Raw genomic sequence first — 7123 nt, forward strand, 5'->3', positions numbered from 1 at the left:
ACAAGCCATAGAGGCAGTACAGCAAATATGTCGCAAAATGTGCTGTGGTGTTTTTTGTTGCAAACTTGCACATTACCCCAAGCACATAATTTTCCATGGTGCTGGCAGCATCATTCTGTGTGGATGATTTACTTTAGTAGGGTCAGGAAATACAATGCAGTATTTTATAACAATTCTTCCAATCAAAACCAGTTAGCTACCACCAGAGCTAACAGTTCTAAGGTGCCCAACATTAGGTCTCCGGAGCTAAAACTTTTAGATGAATCCCTGTTTTGTTGATTCGGGTGTTTTGGAGAAGGGATGCATCTAAAAGTTGCAGCAGAGTTGCTCCCAATAACTGGACGTGGGCACCCCTGATTTTGATCAAAGCCTGTTAGAGTGGCGTACCCAAAGTCAAGGATTAAATTTAGTTTAGAAAACGTAAATATATGAGAAAAAACATCATTGTTTGGATGTGCAAAGCTGGTAGAGACACACTCCAAAATGGCTTGCAAATGTAATTATAGCCAACAACAGTTTTACAAAGTACTGACTCAATGGTCTGAATACAAATGGGCACTGCAGTTATTATCATTTTCCTTCCCTTCTCAGGTAAACATAACTTTGTGCCACCCTATCACATAAAATCCCAATGAAATACAAGGACATTTGAAGAAACATGAAAAAATGTGACAAAATGCTCAAAGGGTACGAATACTTTGGCAAGCACTGTACAGGCAGGTGGGAATAAAAGAGAATAACTGACAGTATTTAGGGGATGTGAGGTGCGGCTGTAACCAGGAAACATGGAGAAGGACTGTAAATAAAGTCGGAGTGTTTGCTGGGATTCAGAAAGAATGCTGGGCAGCAGAAGAAATAGATGCAGCTCATTCCCACTGCAGACAACCTTTTACCACCGAACATGTTTTTTTGACTGAACTGTTGTCAGAGCGGAGACAGCTATTCCCAGAATAACACAGCACTGTTTCATCAAACAACCAGCACCAGGTCTGCCAAGTAATGGATTCTGGAATACACTATGAAGACGAACAGTGTTTGCTTAGAGTTCAGCTTTGGTGTATTAACAGAATGAGCAACAGAGGAATTAATCTTTAATATTTCCAATTTAATCGGACGCAGAATTTTATTAAGGCTACTCAAAGGCTTATTTCATTTGTAAAAGCGTATTCATGCTCATTTCATGAGTCAATTGGTGAATTTAGTCACCAGAAGAGGGCAGCATAACAGCAATAAAGAAGCCACTTTTACTCTGAGCTTTTTCTTACCAAATGTGCTTTGCTGAGAACAGAACATTTCATTACTGAGGCACCAGGACGGCTATATTTTCGGTTTCAATACCATATTATGCTAATGCCAGTTATCTCCAGTATGAGCTATGGATTCATATCACTGCATCCCCATGAAGATCACATTGGGATCATAGAAAAAAGGATAGAGCCATGTTCTGATTCTTCTGTTGTTATGCATTGGCATTCATAACCTGTTATTACCAGAGATAACTTTGTTTTCACTGACTAAATTGTTGATAGATTTACCAAATCTGCTATCTTGACATTATCAGGCTGTATGACACCTGTCTTCTGTTCAAGTTAAAAATAGTCATTAACTTCACGTTTGCCCTGACATTCATGGGGAGCATGAAGCCAGATGAGTCACAACTGAAGGAAAATACCAAGCTATATCTTTCATTAAGAGGAAAAAAGATCTCAGCATGGTTTCACCCATAAATCCTAGGGATATTTCTACTTTCCACCTCTCTTGGATAGATGTCTTATTTTTCGACTTTGCGTAAGTCAGGAGGACTGATTGGAATTGGAGAGGTCTGAATTGAAGCTGTGGAGAATCCCTGGCAGCATCTAAGGCATTTATCACTGAGACATGCATTTTACACATGCCCCATCTCATTTTGAATCCTTTAAATTCATCATAGTTGTGACCTTGATCTTTTATCTTAAACGGGCTGGCTTGCCTGGAAGATATGGGGGTTGCGGATGTTGAGACAACACAAAGCAGACTTTCCTTTTCAAAGGATCACATTTGTGCTCAGTGTCAGATCCTTGACTTTTACAAACTTGACCAAACTTGTACAGGTAAACATTCCTTTCATCCATGCTAAATTTCAAGCAGATGTAACTGGAACATACAGATACCCTGTAGACTTTGTGGGAACTGAGGCCTCTCAACACTAAATATCCATTTATTTCTCGATGCTTACCTGACACCTGTGGTGAGAGTGAACACTGTTGAAGGGATCTCTTTGATTTGGCAGGCAGTCACCACAGGTTATCGTGTGCATCACGCCCTATTTGTACTTCACTTTCACCAGGTGACTCAGTGGGAGGGCACGCAGCCCACATGGGGACTTTTCAACCTGGGGTCAAGAGGCTGCCTAAGGATACTGAAGTCATGTACTCAGTTTTCTCTCCTTTAACTCTAAGCATTGTGACTGAGATGTTTTAGTCACACAGTCTGCTTTATATGCTCACTGTAAAGCTCTTTGGATCTGACTAGAATTTTAATTGTTTGTTATAAAACCTCACAGAGGCAGATGCTTGATTCTATACCATACTTCCTACAGATACACAAAAGCATTTTATAGGACAGTGAAGTAGCTGAAAACTCATCTGCCACTGCTGGCTGATTCACCCAGTCTTAGAAGATTTCTTAAGATGTGCTTAGTGCAAGGGAATCTGAATTTGTTGCACCGAAAGAAGTAATTTCTACCACACTGTCTTCTAGTGCTATTGCAGATTTATCCCCCATGTCTTGTTGTACCACTCATATTATCTGCTTTTTAGCTCACCGAAGAAAAGATCAGAAGCACTTTTTCTCTTCTTCCTCATTTGTCACAAATGTTGGCCATTTGCCCATTTGCAAAACCTTGTAGTCTTAATTGCTTCATATTGAACCCATGTGATGAGCGGATATGAAACAGTACCGTATTCTCCTATATTTCACATTTACCATGATTCCTACCTACCTAGGTGCGGGGGTGGGTGCAACCCCTTGCAATGCCCAGTAGCAGACCCAGGATTCTGTAAATCTGAAAAAGTACAAAAATACTTTTTTTTTAGTTAGTATTTAGTTACAAAAATACCAGTCATTGGTACTGTCACTTTTTATTGCTCACTAGTGCAAATGAAAACAAAAAAACATGATCATTCAGTAATAATATGTGAACCTTGTCACGATTAGTCCCTTTACATTATTTATTGAAGGAACGGTGAATACGTTTTCCAGATCTGGTTTAAAGATTTGGTTTTTCAAGTTTATCTGATAAAGAAAAATAATCAACATGGCTTCCTCTAATGACACGATCAGAACACAAGATTAAGGGAAAGTTCAAACAAATGTCATGGTCAGATGCAGACATGAAGACGAGCTTGGAGACAAAGGGCGAGATATTGTTGGCTGTTGTGGACATACACAAATAATACACACCCACCCACGCCAACTCACACACACACAAAGCCTCCCACATCCATGCAGATACAAGTCTGAGCACAGAGATACACACAGCAGATTAGAGGAGGTGATTTATTGGCTGTAAAATGTTAATATAGCTATAAGCCGGCCTCATGAATTGTTAATTATGGCCTTGACATCCTCGTCACCTAAAATGTTAATGAGGTGAGATTGCGTCAGGGGCTGAGAAGTCTCTGGGAGCCACTGAGCAAATACAACAGATGAGCTGAATCCACACGACCCTCCACGCGCTAAATTAGGAAAAGCTGAGGGCACCTCATACATACGGGTCGGCCCATTCGGCCGGTGAGTAATTAAATTAATGAATGGTGATCCTTGAATTAAGCACTGCCCTGGTGAGGGAAAATTATAAATATTGTTCCTTTTTACTCCATTTCACAGAGTATATCGGTAAAGGCATGTCTAAAGAGAATTCAGCTTGGTGATGACTAACATCAGGAATATCCTGTGGTGTTAAGTGGTTTATTATTAATATCACAATATTGTTTTCAAAGAGACTGAGTGGTACTTTTCATCCTAATATAATTAAGTGTCACCCCAATTATCCATTTTAGCAGTGTCTTAAGTATAATATGTATATCAGGACAGCAGGCATGGACTTATGATTAGTTGAGACAAAATGAATAAAGCTAAAAATTAAGTATTTTGATGATTTAGTTAGTACTTGTGGCATTGCCTTTTCTATACAGTGAAAAATCAGAAAATACTTCTAGGGACTTCACAATAGTTTGGCTAAATTCAAATCTAGTACCATTCTTTGCAATCATAATTATGATTCTTAGAGTCCATTTGAACCAATTAAAATTCTGTCCTCCAAAAAGTGGATTCAGACAAATTGTAGAAAACTCTATGGAAACCATCAAGCAAATCTTGATCAACCACAGGATGACTGTGACAAAGAAAAATGCTATTTTAGCAAGAATTAATTTATCAAATATAAAAAGTGTTTAATTTTCTAAATTTAAAAAGTGTTCTTCTTTCAGTATCCACTGTTACGTTCCTGTGGCTTTGTTATGTTTTCCTATTCCTCTCTGATATATTTCTTAAGTCATCAGTTTTTCATGAGTACAAATTTGGGATGAAACATTATAGTGCATGTATGAAATGACAAAAAAAAAATCCTGAACTCATAGCTGGTTTTTATTTGTGTCTTGTTAAATTTAAGTACCCTGCATTGAAGCAGAAGCATCAAGTTGTAGGTTTTCAGTTGCCCTTTGTCCGATTCATGAATGTTACCGTCTTGCAAATCTTTAGCTTTACTTTCAGCTAGAGTTTTGTTTCTCCCACAACAGCACATTGTTTTTCTTCTCACAATGTAAAAATAGTCCTGCTTCCTATTCAATAACCTCATTATTAACTTGCAATTATGTCCATGATACTTATGGTGCTGCAAAATGAAGGTCATTCAAAAATAAACAATAAAACATGCACACATTTGAAGTTACAATGCACTTGTTTTCAAACATTAACATAAAAAGACATTTTGATTCATACTTACTTTTGTATGCATGAATCAGTAGCAGTACAGAAAATGCTAGAAACTGCTACTGCCAATAGATTTGCCATTACAAACGTAACAGCTAGAGTGAAATGGTGAGAGCATAAAAGATGTAAGTTACTTTAAAAATTTAGAAATTATTAAAAAGAGATCAAGAGTCAAGATGGACCAAAAACCTCTTTAAAGTTTATACAACGTCAAATGATGCATAACGTTGAAATACTGCCTTGCTTTTTACTCTCAAAGGTACATTTTCACACTTCTAAACCTTATAAATTCAAAAATGTGGTGTTTGGAGTTTAGGAGTCATTATGTTGCATTTATCATCATCCTGTCAAATTAAAGTCAGGTAATTCCCTGAATCATGAAACGTTAATGCCTAAGTCGATCTTGAATCCATCAGCGAGGCAAAGATCTACACTTCCTGATCTATATGCAGCCGAACAAACTTTGTTCAAATGTACTTCTCTTATATCTACACATATCTGGAGTGGATTATTCTACACCAAATCATAGATTGATTTTTTTTAGTGCTAACTAAAAATATCTAGCACTTCTTTTAGGTAGATTGGTAGCTGGCTGGTGTTCATCTTGTATTAAAAGCAAAATCCAAAAAGATAAATATCTGTGCTCTGTTTGCTTTTAATAAAAATTTATGATTGTCTTTTCTATAAAATAAGACTACCTTTATCGCAATCAAGAGTAGCTGAAAACATTTCTTTTCATCCATACTCCCTTGACACTTACCCAGCTAACACAGGATTATCTCCTCTAAAAGAAATGGGATTATATGGGTATTTGCTGCTTGGTGTCACATTATATCTTAGCTCTTGAGCTCTTTGTTTTTTTAACTGAGCTTCATTCCCAGTCATATGCTTATCTGCAGGGGATTGTGTGCATGCACGTGTGTGACAGGTATATAATATTTGTTGCAGTCGAGGTTCAGTTTTTTTTGACTCAGGTAATCAGGTTGTTTTGTTTGAGGATGGCACAGAGATGATTGTTGGTGGCACCAGTAAATGAAAATGCAGGCTGAAAAATAAAACCATTTCTAATTGGACACTTTCATTTTATAGCAAAGTGGTCTCAAGAAAACAGGAAAAGCAGAATCCACAAGGAAGCACATGCATCTTCAATGACCTCAAGGAATTAGTAAAATAGCTATTATTTTTATTCCACTTAATGACACAGAGTATTTAATATCACTTTGTAATACCGCCTGAACTCACTCAAAGATTACTTAGAAAAAAAATGATTAGCTTTTCACAACTTAGAGCATAGAACATTCCCAGAACTTACCAGGTCTACCATATATTTCACTGAACTGACCCATGTACTTATCAGGAACATTTCAACTTTCAAGGAATTTCCCAGGTGCTTCTCTGGAACTTATATAATGTTCCATGGTATTATCTTGCAAGTTTCCTTTGTTTGTCTGACAACAAAGTACCTGGTCAGCTTTGAACTACAATAGTTACTTTTGCAAATTTTCCTCCTCTTGCAGAAGCCATTGTGATAATGGTGGAGTAAACTTGTGTGGGAGGCATAAGTCAGACTTGACCTGGAAAATACCGAGGATATTGACTTTCTGCATTGAGTTCAGTTAAGTGACTTTCTTGTTTTGCTGACAGCATTGGATTTGGAAATGCTCTTTTTCAACCCACTGAAAGTGCTGTGTCCAAGACAAAAACCTGTTTATGCTTTTAATATTATTACTTTGTTACTTTCAGGCAGAGTGATCGAATGTGACTAATTTAGGTTTTTCGTTTTCTCTTGATATACTTGCTCAACTCGAAGACGTGCAGGCTCATCTGGGAAGGTTCCTCTGTGTATTCTATTCTTGTGTTGCTAGCTCTCACTTAAAATCATTGACCGACTGCAAGGTGTTGTGAGCAGAGCTCTGAGGGGACTGTGCAATCAATCTCAACACGTGCTTTTCTTCTTGATTCCTAAAGTGATTCTTCATGATTTTTGCAGAGTAACAAGAGTTGATGTTGTGTGCTGCTGAATAAATTTTTGACCAAATATGAAAAACTGTGTGCTTTCTGAGGGGTTCCGGCAAGAAACTACTGAAGTCAACATAGTACTTAGCCTGAAAAACAAAACAAAAAATGTTTTATTATTTTGAAAATGTTGCTA

This window comes from Gambusia affinis, linkage group LG12 (assembly GCF_019740435.1).
Source record: "Gambusia affinis linkage group LG12, SWU_Gaff_1.0, whole genome shotgun sequence".
Classification (NCBI taxonomy): domain Eukaryota; kingdom Metazoa; phylum Chordata; class Actinopteri; order Cyprinodontiformes; family Poeciliidae; genus Gambusia; species Gambusia affinis.